We start from the raw sequence: 16040 nt of genomic DNA on the forward strand, positions 1-16040 counted from the left end.
TTGGGAGCATGGGGACCTTGGGGGAGAGTTGAAGGGGGGAGGGGAGAGGCAGAAAGAGGAGCAGAGAAAAATGTAGAACTCAATAAAAATCAATAAAAAAAGAAGAAGAAAAGAAATATTAAAAAAATAAAAAAAAGAAACTTGATTCACAATATAAATAAATATCTCCTAAACCAAACAATAAGAAGATACATGAAACAATTCTAAAATAAACAAAAATTAAGTAGGGATGGTCAAAGGAGGATATGCAGGAGTAAACACATGAAAACTCGCTAGACAGAATGAGTTACTAAGGAAACGCTAATTAAAAGTGTACTGAGCTCCTACTTGCCGTTCCACCAGGGGGGACAATAGCAGTATCATAGTATCGATGGAGAGCCACAGTTAGTGTGGGTGTGGGGAAACTGCAGTCCTGTTACATTGCTGATGAAATTGAAAATTGACACAACCAATTTGGAAAACAATTGCCCCTTCAGGCACTTAAACGGCAACTTCACATCCAGATGTATTGCCAGGAAAACAAAGACCATGTATCTACACAAAAACCCATCCTCAAGTGATCATAGAAACATTACATAGCATCTTAAAGTAAGAATCTATCCTATAGGCCATTGTGCTGGATGGATTAACGCAATGGGTTTGTCCTGGCAGAGTATGAGGCACGTTTATATGATGAGACCTGCAGGAAGGATGAAACCACAGAAGTGAAACAAAAATGACGCAAATGGTTCCGTATGTTGGGACTGGAAAGATGACTACCTACTAAGATGGGGGTGGATATTCTTGGGTGCAAGTACAAAGACATATACCCGCTGGTGTTCTTAAAGGAAGGTTACTGCCAAAAATAATGAAAGAAAGCAAAATAAACGGAAACCAACGGTAGGTGGATGCGGCTGCATGGAAGTCTCTAGAAGAATAGATGATTGTTCAAATTTGGGGGTGACTTAGATGACCAGACCTGTAAGGAAAGTATATCGATCCTTTGCTCAAATCACGGTGAAATAAAATGCGTAGGTGTTACCAGGGGAGCCAAAGATGAGATGTTCTAAGCAATTTTAAATAAGGAGCCAAGAAAGCTCCAAGTAAAGCCAGAAACACAAATGACAGTAAGCCACAGTTAAGGAACAATGAAGAGACCTAGAAAGAACTAGAAGGACAGATTAAAAATGAAACATTGGAAAAAATTTGTCTGGGATCAACTGGAATCCCTAAAGAAATGGAAATCGAAAGGCCTAGAATTCAAGAAAAATGGGAGAGACATAAAGGTGCCCACTAAAGAGTGTGCAGGGTCAGAACAAGCAAATATTGATTATGATGAAACCGTCTGTAACAGGGACAATGAGGGGCAAGGAAGGGCCTGCCTGCACCAGAACAGCAGGAGATAGAAACATGTTAGGGCCCCAGCTTAGATTTCCGTCTTCTCTTTGTTCTCAGACACTTAAAAAGAAAGCAAACATAGGACCACTTCAATGTCTCCCCGTGCAAAGAAAGAATTGTGTGTTCTTTATGCTGTTTTCCAAAGGACAAAATGTTTTAAATGTATGTTTCTGCCCCCCTTTTCTGATGATACAAATATGAAAAGGAAGACTCTTCGTAATGCCCTTTGTGATGTAGGAATGTATTAGCACTAACGTACCAAATGCATACCGTCTAAGAATTAAAAACAGAAATAAGAGTGGCCATTTTCAAGATCCTTAGTTGTGGAGCAAATGCAAATCAAAACTACATTTCAACTCTATCTCAATCCAGGCAGAACGGCAATTATCAGGAAACACTGACTGAATGTACCTGCGGCACTCACACGGTGGGAGTGGGACGCTCCTACATACCCCTCGGGGGAGGGTAAATTATTACAGCCGCTATGGACATTTTACCGCAGTTTCCTAACGAAAGGGCGGCACGTGACCCAGCTGCCCCGCTCCTGGTGTGTGTCTATACAGTGGAATCTAAGTCAGTATCCTACGTGGATATTTGCACATTCGCAGTGATTGCTCTATTATTCACAACAACCAGGATGTAGAATCAGTCTACAAGTCCATCAACACACAAATGGACAAGGGAAGTGAGGAACAAATACATAATGGGGTTTTATTCAGTCATAAAGAAAATGAAATTGTGTTATGTGGGGGGGGGAATGGATAGAACTGGAAATTATTATGTTAAGTGAAATATGCCAGACACGGAAAATCATTGGATATTTTCTCTCGTGTATACCCCTTAAATTAAAAAAAAAAAGGCAGAAAATGGAGTATTTGACAAGGAAGCAGAGAAACGACACAAAAGAGAAAGCAGAAGGTGATAAAGGGTGGCTATGACAAATACACACGATATTCATGGCGGAAAATGTTACAATTAAATCCATAATTTTATACAATAAATGTATGATAATAAGAAACTAGAAAAATAATTAAAGACTATACAGTCATAAAAATAAAGAATGAAAAAATTTTCAATGGTCAAGAGTATGAAATAAAAATAAATAATACAATAAAATGGACAAAATTTTTAGGAGTCATTATATTACAAAAGTTACTATATTCTAAGGCCAGAAGTGTAGGATGCTTGTTTAGTATACAGAGAGCCCTGGGTTCGAGCCCGATTACAGCATGAACCAGACTTGGTGGCATGTGTTTATAATTCTAACTTCTGGGTGGTGAGGGCCGGAGAATCAGAAGAAATGTCATTCTTGGCCCATAGCAAACTCAAGGCCAGCATAGGATACAGAAAAGCCTGCTTCAAAAAAGATTATGTGTGTGTATGTGTATATGTGTGTGTGTGTGTGTGTGTGTGTGTGATGCATAAAAAGAAGTCCAATGCTTATTTCTGTAGGGAAATGCAAATTGAATCCCACCCAAATAATACTCCACACCCTGGAGAAGGTTGTAATTAGAGCAGAGCCATGCCAAGCATAGGCGAAGGTAGGGTACAATGACTGGAAACGTCACAACATGCTGCCACACTGCAAAGTTTGATAGTTTTATTGTAAAAACATAAACATATTTGTTCCTTTGGCTCAGCCAGTTCACTCCCACATCTGGAAAAATTGTAGACGGACAAAACATGTAAGGAGACTGTGGCAGATTTGTAAAGTTGAAAATGAGATTAACACAAATGTCCAAAGTGAGAATAATACAAATGTCATTCAAAACACGGCAGGAGAAGCGACTGCAGAGGAAAAATTTCATTCTATGTCACACAACAATGAAAAAGCAATGTGGTGGATGTATACCACAGCACAAATGAGTCAGAAAAATATGCTGAAAGAAAACAGCAGAGAGAAGAGAGAAAACACACACAGGTACATAAAACTCTAAAAACAACAAAATGCAAACTGCCCTGGGGGAAAACTCCCAGTGGCTGCCTAGCAGAAGGGCATCTCATCAAAGGCAACCCGTGCTAGGGGATGTGTTTATTATTCTGTTCATTACAGTGTTATTATGGCTGTGCACATGTTTTCAACTGTCATCAAATTAAACACTTCAAATATGTGCAGTTTGCTGTGGCTCAGTTATATTCTCTCTAGTAAAGCTGTAAACCACAGGAACCTGGGAGGAGCGGCACAACCTCAATGTTTACTAACGGTGGGCTAGCAGAAAGATGGCAGGCTTTTATTCTAATTAATATATATTCTAATTAATTAAATTAGTATATATATATATATATATATATATACACACACACACACACACACACACCATATTTTTACTAACTTTTGGCGAGACTTTAGAAATTTCATTTAGTTTGGGGGAAAAAAAATCTGTCATGCCAACATACACGGGCTAGTAAAATATTTAAATGCAAAGAAAGAAGGATGCATAGAATACCATTAAATATGACCTAATGGAAAAGCAGAAGACAGTCTTACTGCCTGGTTGAACAGACATGCTGCAAAGGACTTGCTTGTTAGTTTTTCATTCCAAAAGTGGGGAGTCAGGGAGAAAACATTTTTGGGATGTGTATTTGTTACAATTAAGTAATTCAAGGACCAAAAAAAAAACAAAAAACTTAAAACGGTAGCTCATACATTCATTTCTCCCTGTGTCTTTCAATGTCACACCTCACGAAAGAACGCTTGGACTGTATGATTGCTGGGGCATCGGCCCCAGAGAGCGGTCGAATAATCACCGTTGGAGCCTGAAGAATGGGGACCTACAAGGGTCTCTGGAGACCTCAGGCCTGAGGAAGACCGTTGCCCTGGAAGCTAAAAGTCACTGGCGGGTCAGGGCAGAAAAAGAGGAGGCAAGACACAGAGCCTAGAGCCGAGAGAAGCCATAAGAAGAATGAGCTTACCAACAACCTCAGCAGTGGCGAGGCCCCCGGTTCCGGGAATGACCGCGGGGTGGACCAAGATGGCAGCGAACTCTGCGCCTGCTCGTGCCCAGGATGTTGCTGACCCTGAGGCCACGCCCAGAAAAGAAGGCGAACCAGCTGCACGAGGGAGTTCCTCTCTCACCAGCTGCCTGCAGTGGAGGTTGCAGTCACGGAGATTGAGGCATTTTTTTTCCCTTGTGTCTCAGAAGGCAGCCAAGGGTAGACTGGCAGAGTCTGGGTATAGCTTGTTTGCGTGTGGCACGCTGTGCGAGGGAAGAGGGTGACCCTCCGGTTCTCTGTTTGCCCAAGACCTGATCAAGAAAAAGACCCAGTTTGTGACTGTTCGTGACAGAAACCTGGATGAAGGCGTAAGTCACAAACAATGCCACACCAGTTTGGAATCATGATTAATAGGGTGGTGTTTATTTAAAGGGGAAAAAACTTACAGATCACGGTCCCAGACTACAGCCCTCTGCACAACCAGGAAGGAAGTCTAGTTGCCAGCGGAGCAGGAAGTGAAGAGAGAGAGGAGAGGGAAGTGGCCACTTTTTTAAAGGGAGAGAGACCACGCCCCAATGGGCTGGTATCTCAGTGGCTATAGGCTGGAGGAGCGGAAGGACCTCCCGCAACACCTGGATGTCTCAGTGAATTTTCCAATCAGTCCATTTCTCCAAGTTTTCATATTTAATCGGCATAGTTTTGATAATTCCATTATTTATCCTAAAATATATATTTCTGATTATTTCCAGCCACAGTCTATGTCTTGGTTGTATCACTCCCTTTTTTATTGAAGAGTTTTTTAAATCTCTTTTGGTTAATCTCTTTGTTTTCCATTTTGCCTTTCATTCCTTGACTGTATCATTTCCTTTTCATTTCTTTGAATTTGTTCCAATCATTTATTCTTGTCTTCTTCAACTGAATTTTTGTTGTTTTCATTTTAAACTTTTTTGTTTCTCAAAAAACTACACTTAACAAATTTCCTTCTAGACACTGTTTAAGTTGTAGAGTTTTAAGTTTTCATGCAGATTTCCTTATCATTCACAATTCAAAATGTTCCTGGTTCCTAGTAAGACTTATTTTGTTGTTTCCACTCAGTTGGTACTTACCATGGTGTGGTGGTTTAAATGAGTGGCCCCATAGACATGTATATTCCAATAGCTGGTCCCAAGTTGGTGAAACTGTTTGTGAAGGATTTGGAGGCATGGCCTTGCTGAAGGAAGTGTGTCACTGGGGTAGACTTTGAGGAACTGGTAGGAATCTCAATTCTCTCTCTCTCTCTCTCTCTCTCTCTCTCTCTCTCTCTCTCTCTCTTTCTCTCTCTGTTTCCCTAAGGAACTAAAAGCTGTTTCACATCACAAGTTGCCTTGATTATGGTATTTTGTCTCAGTAACAGGAAAGTAACTAAGTCACTGGGTCCATTATTTTCTATTGGTCCAGCTATTACCTTTCTGTGTTGCTTCTTTGTGTTTTCTTGGATATACTCTAACTAATATGTAACTCTAATGCCTTTCTTTGCTAACTCTTTGCTCCTCTACTCAATCTTAGAAGCTTGTGGGATTAACTTTTGGTCATGACACTGACATTGCTGATTTTTTATTCATTTTTCCCACTTTATTTTACATTCTCTTTGGCTGTTATTTCTAGATGCTCTCTCATTGTCCCCAGTAATGCCTCCTCTGGGAACTATCCCAGCCTTATTTTTTTCTACTTGTTTTGTACCCTGCTACTCATATCATATGCTGTTTACTCTTTTCCACCTAGGAAGTTATCCACTTGGGGTATTGCCTTTTCATGATCATCCTACAATTTTGATTCTTATTTAAGCCAAAACTTGAGTAGATCCTAGAACTAATGTCTTTAGCCTCATCATAAACAATACAAGGGGTTTGCACATTCTGTGACCTGTAGGCGTCCTTCTTTACCACTTGATCCTACTTTCCTGACTTGGTCTCTGCTGAAGGGGGTCCCTGGGAAGACTCAGTGAGCAGAGTACCCTCAGCACTTCACTAGCCTTGGGCTCAACTTCAGATGTCAGTGTAAATGTCATTTCTCCTAAAAAGCCTTTGGAGTAAATGAAGTGACTCACCCAAGGGATACAGAATAATATTAAAAGACTCAGTTCCTACATTCTGACCTTGTGTGTGTATACTCTTCAACGATAATGGTCTGTCTTAGAAACCAAAGCAACTCCAGGCCAGAAACACTTTGTCAGATCTCCTGTCTCCTTCCCTTCCCCCGTTGCCCCATTCACAGTTCACAAAGTCAAAATATGTTTCTGTCATCTCTGTATGCTATTGTTCATTTCCCTGGAGTATAAATTCCCCCTCAGACACCTAATAAGCAACCATTCAAAATATTAGCCTTAGCAAAAAATTTTGTGACCCCTTTATGTCTTAGTCTATATTGTTTGTATTCTGCAAGAGGCAAACATGGCATTTGAAATAGCATACCCTGATACAATGCATGCTGAGTTGTTGATAGACATGCTATACAGTCAGGTAAGAGCTACCAAATTTAGCAAGAAAAAATACAGGGTGCAATTAAATCTGAATGTCAGATAAGTAGCCAGTAATTTAGTATAAATATACTATTAGAACACTGAACTATTTTCCTGAGATCCATATTGAACTGAGAAGTCTTGTTTCACCTGGCAACTGTAGCAAAAGTAATATTTTCATCCATCTCTCTGACATCTTATAAAGCAGACAGAGTGTGCCTGGGGGATAGCTCTGCTATAGAAAACCTAAGAATGTCAGGAAGGAGTCTGAGTGCAGAAGTACTTGATCTTATGAAGGATGCATAAGCCAACTGGAAGACTCTGAAGACATGAACACTATAAGAGAAAAGTGTATAAACCGATTATAAAACAAGATCTGATTGTTGCCAGTGTATATGCCTTAAAGGTTTGCTAACAGTATGTTGCAGATGAATTTTCTATAGAGTGTGTATATCAAATATCACTGAAATGAAGGAAAAGGGTTAGCAAAAGCATGTTGAAAACAATAGTGTATGTTCTGAATATATCCATTAAATAAGGCACTTTAAGTAAAATGGTAATAGATACAGTGTGGTAATTTTTAGGGGGATTTTTGTCAAGTTTCTCAGAAATTAAGAAAGTAGATGTCTCTAATGTCTGAGTAGAAAATTATTTTTCAAGGCAGATAGTCTAATTTTAGTACTTCAAAAGAAGATTTAAGTATCTAGGCAATCTATCAATCAATCATTGGCAATACAAGAATTTAAGAATCACCTAACTAGATCATGCTTTCTTTTATTAACCTCACCAGTGTCTCTTACCTGTGCTAACAGGTAAATTAATATTTATGGACCTTACTATTTAATGTCTGTCTCTCCATCAGCGAGACTCACAGAATCAACACCGAACACTTTGTTTATCTTCCATGAACGTAAATGAGTGACTAAATGGGCAAATGCCTTCATATGCAGGTTCTGTTTGCCATCCTGGCAGTTCTGGTTTTCCCAGGAGCAGAGCGGGGATGGAGCTCTGACAAGCATCGGGAAATGGACGGCTCAGAGCAGACAACAGGACTCCTTTGCTTTCTCAGCCTTTCTCCTCTTTCTTTTCCTCTTTTTACAAAAATGAATAGAAATATAAACCTGATTTGCCAAACTGAGTATAAGACACAGTGTGTGTCACGGCTGTTACCATTTTCTTCTCAGTGTGGTGATTTTCCTAGTACACAATTTTTTGGCCGTGGGCAAGTTCCTTTGTCTCTGTAACCATTGAGACACAAGCAGTCATTCTGCCTGTTCCCAGAGCCAGCCACTGAAACATTAATTTTATTTTCTGTTCCTCAGCTTACGAAATCATTTAAATGCTCCATACCCAACATATCAGATACTTTGGTATTTCCGCTCCTTCTCATGGTCTAACAGCCTAAAGTCAAGCCCATTTGTTTTTCAAGTTTCTTCTACCCGCCTTCTAAAATGCTAGCCCTAACTAAATTGACTGATAGCTTGTTTTTAAGGTAGCAGAAAGACTGTAAGCTCCAGAAGCAGTTGGCGACTGCTTCTGGATAAATTTTCCTTTTCAGACACAGCAGGGTCAGTGCTCTTATGAGCTCACAGTATTTGTGACAGTGTACACAAAACCCACACAAGCTCCAGCCAGACAAAATCCCGTCCTAGAGAGAAGAGGTGGGTTAGATGCAGATCTATTGGCAATAGTTAACTGCTGAGCGAGATGAAGAGTCAATTTTATTCAAGTGTGTGATCTGTCATAGGTCAACAATACTCCTGTGGATGCCCACACACCTGAAGTATATGTACAACAGAAATTGGACATTTGTCTGTCTGTTTCTAAAGAAAAGGGTACACTAAGTTGAGTAGTGAGAGGATGGTAGCTGAATATGAACAAAATACTTTGTATGAAATTTTCAAATAATTAATGGCAATAATTAGAAAGGCTCTTTGGGGGATGTGACTAGTCTTATTATAACTTGATGTGCCATATTTGTTGATATTCCTGGGAGGGCTGTCCTTTTCTTAAGGAAAAGGAGAGGGAGTGGGTCTGGGGGAGAGGGAACGTAGGAAGAAGGGACTGAGAGAGACAAGGTCATGATGTAATGTATGAGAGAAGAAGAAAAGCAAATGAAAAATGCTTCTTTTTCTAAGATATCATGGAAGAGGGATCAGAAAGAATATAAGATCCAGAGAACAAGGAGGAGTGATATAAAATGATGTCCTCTGGGCATACTGTGGCTGTGGCATGCCAGAACTCACAGAAGCTGTGGTCACCTATACAAGATCTGCACAAGATAAAGCCAATTAAAATTTCATCATGATTAAGGAAGGGATCATCTTGCCCTCAGCTGAGGAGCTATTGGTAGTTGATAGCCGTTGGGTCGGGGAGTAACATTTTGCAGGGGATATATATCCATTGGCAGATTGCCCACGGCCCAGTGGATGGCTTCATATCCATGGGCATACAGATAACAATAATCGGGTTCAATAAAATTGGTCTAAAATAAAAGAACACGATGAAGTTGGAAGAAAGTCATATTGGGGTAACCCAAGGAGAGTTGGAATGGGGAAGGGAGTTGGATATGATCAAGACACATTGCATGTCCATACATAGGAACTTTTCAAGGGATAAATTAAAGGTACTTTTTGTTTTACACCTATTTTTCTGTCTTGCCACCAGAAGGCAGCATCAACTTTATCAGTGATGATTTTACTGTAACTGGCAGAATCACCTTGCTACTTCTTAAAAGGAGATGTTCTTTCTACCAATGATGCAGATTATATCTCATCACTTCCATTTCACTGATGATGTGTGGACCCTCCTACACCTGTGACAGTGTGTTCCTTGGTACAGTTCAGAAACCAGACAAGCTCTGAAGCCAACATATCATCACATACTTTGTTCTGGCACCCCCCCCCCTTTCCAGTGCCCAGCCTCCTCCCAGCCACAGCAATTTCTCTTAAAGAAAGGATTCAAACTGTAAGCAACCAGTTATCAATGAGTCACCACAATGTGGCTATAATATTAAATAGATACACTGTACAAATCTCAACAAAAGAATGTCTGTATCATGCAATACATTAGCCCAGGGCTGCTGAAAATGTAGTTGTTAGGAAAAAAAAAAAAAGTTTCCCCAAATGTGGAATGTTGGAGGAAGACTGCTTGTTTGTTCCCGGCTGTTCAGCCCGGAAATAACCACACGGAAACTGTATTAATTAAATCACTACTTTGCCTACTATCTCTAGATTCTAATTGGCTATCTCTTACATCTTAATTTAGCACATTTCTATTAATCTGTGTATTGCCATGTGGCTGTGGCTTACCAGCAAGGTTCCATCTGGCATCTGTCTCTGGCAGGGCTACATGGCGTCTCCTGACTCCAACTTTTTTCTCCCAGCATTCAGTTTAGTTTCCCCTGCCTAGCTCTTTTCTAGCCTGCTATAGGCCCGAAGCAGTTTCTTTATCACTCAAGGGTAATCACAGCATACAAAGGGAATCGCACATCAGTGGAACAGCTATCAGCAAACATGGCACAGGTGACAGTTTTGAGGTACATGGATAGGACAGCAGTTGTCCCCTCCTTCTGTCTCTTTACCACAAAGCACTGCACAGACTCAGAGTGCCCTCCCTCTTGGACAGACTTGACCCAAAGACCTCAGGTCCTTCTCTCCAGTGTGCTCTATCCCTCTCTGAGGCCCAGCTTTACTCTTCCAACACAGATATGCTCCACTTCCTGTTTTTACAACTCTTCCTCATTCACCAGTGAGCACCCCTTCTGAAGGCAGGCTGGTAAAGCCAGCTCCACCCCTTTATCTTCAACTCCCACCTTTGCCCCTTCCCCTAAGTGCCAGTCTGTCTTTCTGTGCCATCATTTTCTACCATAAATTCACAAAGAAATTCTTCCGGAATTATTTCTAACCCTCATGGTCTCCAAGGGCTGTTCTGTTACCTTCCTGATTGCCCCCAGAGTCTGATAGCGTCCATGCCCAGGCCAAGTCCAATGGATTGCCATGTGCATTTACTTCTTGAGAAGTAAAAACATTCTCGTGTTTTATGCTTACCCTTTCATGTTCCTCTCCTAGTACAGATTTTCTTTTCTTGTGACCCTTCTCATTCCTAACTGATGTTTCCTGTCATTTGTTGGTTTTACAAGTAAGCCTTCTTCAAACATCTTGTCTGACAATTTAGAAACAATCTTAAATGCCATCTAGATATATTTCTACCTTACCAGTGGGGCAAAAATGGTCTTCTTTCCACAACAGTAGTTACAGACAGACGGCAGGTCAGCTTCTTCCTAAAAATAAGTGAAGTGATTTAATTCGTGTGTCCTGGCGAACTTGTCAAGAGAAAGGTAAAGAGTAGTTAATATTTCCAAGAATATCTATGATTTGGAGTTGTGGGGCAATAGAAGGAAATAAGACAAAATACAAGTAAACATTTTTAAAAATTGATTTGAATTAATTTAATTTGAAAGTCATTGTGATCTGTGTAGAGAAGAATTCTTTTAGAAGTTGGAAATTGAACTATAATAAATAATATATACTGTTGGCCCATATGCACTAGAGCCTTAGCCTCTTTCAAAGGATTACAGAAGTACAAAAGTAGCCATTAATATGTGACCTGTATAGCGATGGAATACAAAAACTTAAATAAAGTCCTTGAAGTAGCCAGACAAAGGTAACATATTTGCAAAGGCAGGAAGCATTCAGCATACACTTCAGCCCCATCCGTGATTACAAAGCAGAACTGCCACTCTTATGATCTTCTCTATGTCCTCTAAAAATGTCAAGGTAAACTGGATTGAACGTAAAACTTGAGTACAGCAAGTAACCTAAACATACATGAGCATCTGGCAAGAACACGGATACAAATCAACTCTGGCAACAGATCACTATAAAAATCCTATAAGGGATTTTTATACATTTTATCCATAACTGCCAAGGATTCAGTGCTCCCACTTTATTTAACTTACTTACTTTCTTCTGTTTTGTTTTCTCAGTACCAAGGACTGAAGTCATAGTCACGTTGCTTAGGTCAAGAAAATAAATATTCTACCACTAAATTAGAGTCACATCTCCCACTTTGATTTTACTTAATTAGGTCTCTGATTTTTATGATTACCTCCTCTCTCTTTCTATCTATCTATATCTACACACACACACACACACACACACACACACACACATAAAAATCACAGGGATGTGGATAGGGGTCTGTGGGTATGGGTATGATGTTATGATGCCAGGAATAGGAAGCCAGGCCCTTTCATATGTTGGGCAACGTGCCCTAGCACTAAGATACAAACCAAACTCTTATTTTTCTATAGACCAAATCCTTACTGTAGGTATTTTCAGATGCATTTCTCTAAAATGTAGCATATTATACATTTCCCCTGCTCTTAAACATTTAACTTGTTTGAGCATTTCAAGGTCTTTATTATGAGTGCTCACTACAGTGCAGTACAAGGAAGGAAAGTCTGTTGGCCTCTATACCAAATACCCTGAGTCAGTAAACCTGTTAAGTTCTGTCTGCTTTTATAGATTGTTTCTCATAACAGCAAAAACAGAGTGTCTGTGTTAGCAACTCTCCACTAATAAGAAACAATACTCCTCCATTGGCCTCTCAAACAAACTCTTAGGTGTTTTACACATAATGTCTGAAATGAAAAACCCCCAGAAAAATCCCAATGGTGCAATAGTAGCACTTTTTCTAGTTTTTTCAAGACAAGATTTCTCTGTGTGGCTTTGGCTTACTAGAACTCACTCAGTAGACCGGGCTGGCCTCAATCTCCCAAATATCCACCTGCCTCTATCTCCTGAGTGATATTATTAAAGGTTTGTGCCACCACTGCCAGGCCCATATCACTTTTATCTTAAGGGTAACCAACAGCTGTCTAATCATACTTACTGTGCACTCAGCAGAGGGAATCCGTATCTGGTTCTGTAAATCTAGTCAAGTACTTATAGCTAGAGAGGTCATGGACCTAGAGAAGAAACTCACTGCCAATTGAATAAGTCAGTATAATTCCAAACTGTATTCTAAATACTTATCTGTATACCCATAGACAAAAGCATCTCTCATATTCATCAACAGAAGGAGACAGCTACAGAGATCCACAAATGACCGTGTGGTGTTCAACACCAGTTGATACACCTACAATTCAACCTCTACACCTAAAGCTCAGGAAATAGCATGGAAGAAGGAGCACAAAAATTGTGAGATCCAGAAGAACGGGAGATATGCTGTGAGACAAAGAACGGGAGATATGCTGTGAGACAGTCTCTTCCACACAAGGAGATGCCGAATTCTATCTACAGGTATCTGTGGATATATGTTGGATAGCTCTTCACTCCGAATTGAAACATTTCCTCTAGGAAAAGCAAGAATGGTTGTGAAGGGTGAAGGCTGAAACTTGCAAAATGCCCTCCCTATAATTGGACCCCATAATCTCATAGGGAGTGACACTATCAGGAGGCATGGCTTTCTTGGACTAGGTATGGCCTTGTTGGAGGAAGTGTGGCACTGTGGGAGTGAGCTTTAAGGTTTCCTAGGCTCGGGATACTGCCCAGTGTCTCAGTCAGCTTCCAGTTGCCTGCAAGATGTAGGCAACTCAGCTGCTTCTACAGCACCACATCTGCCTGCACACTGCCATGTCATGATGATAATGGTCTGAAATTCTGAAAGTATAAGAGAGCCATCCCAATTAAATGTTTTCTTTATAAGAGCTGCCATGGTCATGGTGACTCTTCACAGCAATAAAAACCCTAACTAAGACACAACCCTACCCTATCCCACCCCCAGCTTTGCAGAAGGAGTGAACTACTGCTGAAGACGAAACTGACGAGTCTAGTGGCAGAGCAGAGATGCTGAGACCTGCCAACTTCCTGCAACCTGTGCAGAAAGCACCAGGAATGCAGTTTTTCTGGCCTGTGACCATTGTCAGAGTGGACTTGCTAGTGATACAGTTGTGTTTGAATCATTCCTGCTCCTGCAAATCACTCCTCACCCACACTACTATTAGCGGCCCCAATAAACATTTTCTGCTTCACCAAGATGGACCTTGGTACAAATGTCACATTGGTTTGTGTCGGGTTCCCGTAAGAAAAGACCTGTATGGGTTGCATCTCCCCCAGGAAAGTCATATTGCAGTATCTATTTTATAGACGTGTGTGTATTTTAAATAAGTTATCATTTAATATAATTTGAGGTGCATAACAAAGGAAACAATCTCTAGAGTGAATGGACAGCCTACTGGATGGGAGAAAATCCATGTTAGTTATGTATCTTACTGAGAATTAATATCTAGAAAATATAGATATATCTAGAAGTCAAAAAACTAAATACAAAAAAATCAAAACAACCCAATTAATAAGTGAACTAATGAAATGAACAGAGTTCCTAAAAGATGGCATACAAATGGCCAAGAAACGCATGAAAATTATCCTCCCTTATTAACCATCAAGGATGAAAATCAAAACTACATTGCAGTTCCATCTCAGGTTACCCAGAATGGTTCTCATTGATAAAGAAAACCGGTAGCAGATGATAAGAAGAAAGGAGAGAGATCCCTTACATACAACCCTGAATTTCTGTGTACCCTGCTGTACCGCTCTGGGGCACACACATCCCCAAACTCTAAGTCAACAAAGCTGCACATAGAAGCCTGCTTCTCACATTAGCCAGGTTGTAGTGCCTGTCTAGTTGCCCTTCAACAAATGACTGCATAAAGGAACTGCAGCACATATATACAATGGAACATTCTTCAGCCACAGTGAGTAGAATTACATTGTTAGCACGAGAATGGCTGCAGCTGGGATCATCAGGTAAAGCAACATAAACCAGATGCAGAAAGACAAATATTGTATTGCTTCTTCCCCTCTCATTAGTGGATCCTAGAACTTGTATATAAATAAGAATATGCATCTACGCCATGAAAACAGAAGTGAAACTATGGGAAGGAAGGGAAACAGTAGGAGAAGAATGGAGGAGAGAGGGGAAATGATGCGCAGTAAATACAGTTAAAGGATGCCATGGTTTGAGTAAAAATGGCCCCCACAGGCACATAGGTAGTGCCACTATTAGGAGGTGTTGTCTTGAGGTAGGTGTGACCTTGTTGGAGGAAGTGTGCCAATGGGGGGGTGGGCGATAGGCCTTGAGGTTTCAGATGCTCAAGTTAGACCCAGTGCTCCTCTCTCTCTCTCTCTCTCTCTCTCTCTCTCTCTCTCCCTCCCTCTCTCTCCCTCTCTCCCTCCCTCTCTCTCTCTCTCTCTCTCTCTCTCTCTCTTCCTGATAACAGCTGACCCATATGCAGAACTCTTGGCTCCTTCTCCTGCACCATGTCTGCCTGTATGCTGCCATGCTTCCTGCCATGACCAATGGACTAAACCTCTAAACTGTAAGCAAGCCCTGATTAAATGTTTTCCTTTATGAAAGTTTCTGTGGTCATGTGTCTTCACAGCAATAGGACACTAAGATAAAATACACGATGCATGTGAATGAAGATGTCTTTATGAAACCTGTGGCTATTTATAATCAGCACCTGCTAATAATAAATTAAAAATAAAATTAAAATGGGTATGGACAAATTTTAAAAGGACTAAATGAACCAGTCTCACAAACACGATTATCTCATTCTCTATAAATAGCAGAATCTAGCAGAAGAGGATGAGGCACGCAAAGGGGAGATTGTCAGGGATGTGGAAAGACAAAGAGGAGAAAGAGAGAGCAGTGGAGGAGCCGTAGATGACCAAGGAACATTTCGTGGAATGGAAATGTCACCTGTACAGGACACACAATTCCAAGTGAAAGCTCAACGTGTATATATCATGTCTGCCATTTCACTCGAGGCATTCTAGAAAATCAGAAACAAGGAAAATGGAGACTCTGTCAGCCATTGCCAGGGGTTGAGAGGAGGAGGATTTTATGACTAATGGCAACATGGGAGAACGTCCAAGGATGAGGGAAATTTTCTCTATCTCGTGGTAGCCACACAACTCTACATTTGTCTAAACTTCAACAATCGAATGCTGAGAAGAATGGGTTTACGACGTACTTAAAAGTTGTCTGTGAGCTCTAATACGATAACCTGAAAGTTAATAAAGGCAGCTAGTACTAAAGACTTAACCCAACGGTGTGTGATCATATTCCGGAGGAAAATCCCACAAGACAAGGGCAGCACGTGCTAGCTCCAGCAGAAGACTTTAAAGTGTTTATTTGTTATTATCGTGTCTGTATAATATAGGGG

The 16040-nt window shown here is 40.6% G+C and overlaps 1 protein-coding gene across 1 annotated transcript in view; it reads right to left on the bottom strand.

Annotated features, from left to right (window-relative positions):
* The window catches only part of Tdrd15 (tudor domain containing 15), a 16963-nt gene extending 12602 nt beyond the window's left edge, over positions 1–4361 (bottom strand). The window contains 1 exon segment of the mRNA XM_013351268.1: positions 4291–4361. The gene's annotated coding sequence lies outside the window, so the exon portion shown is untranslated.
* Between the last annotated feature and the right edge of the window lie 11679 nt (positions 4362–16040).

Source organism: Microtus ochrogaster, linkage group LG3 (genome assembly GCF_000317375.1).
Source record: "Microtus ochrogaster isolate Prairie Vole_2 linkage group LG3, MicOch1.0, whole genome shotgun sequence".
In the NCBI taxonomy this organism is placed as follows: Eukaryota; Metazoa; Chordata; class Mammalia; order Rodentia; family Cricetidae; genus Microtus; species Microtus ochrogaster.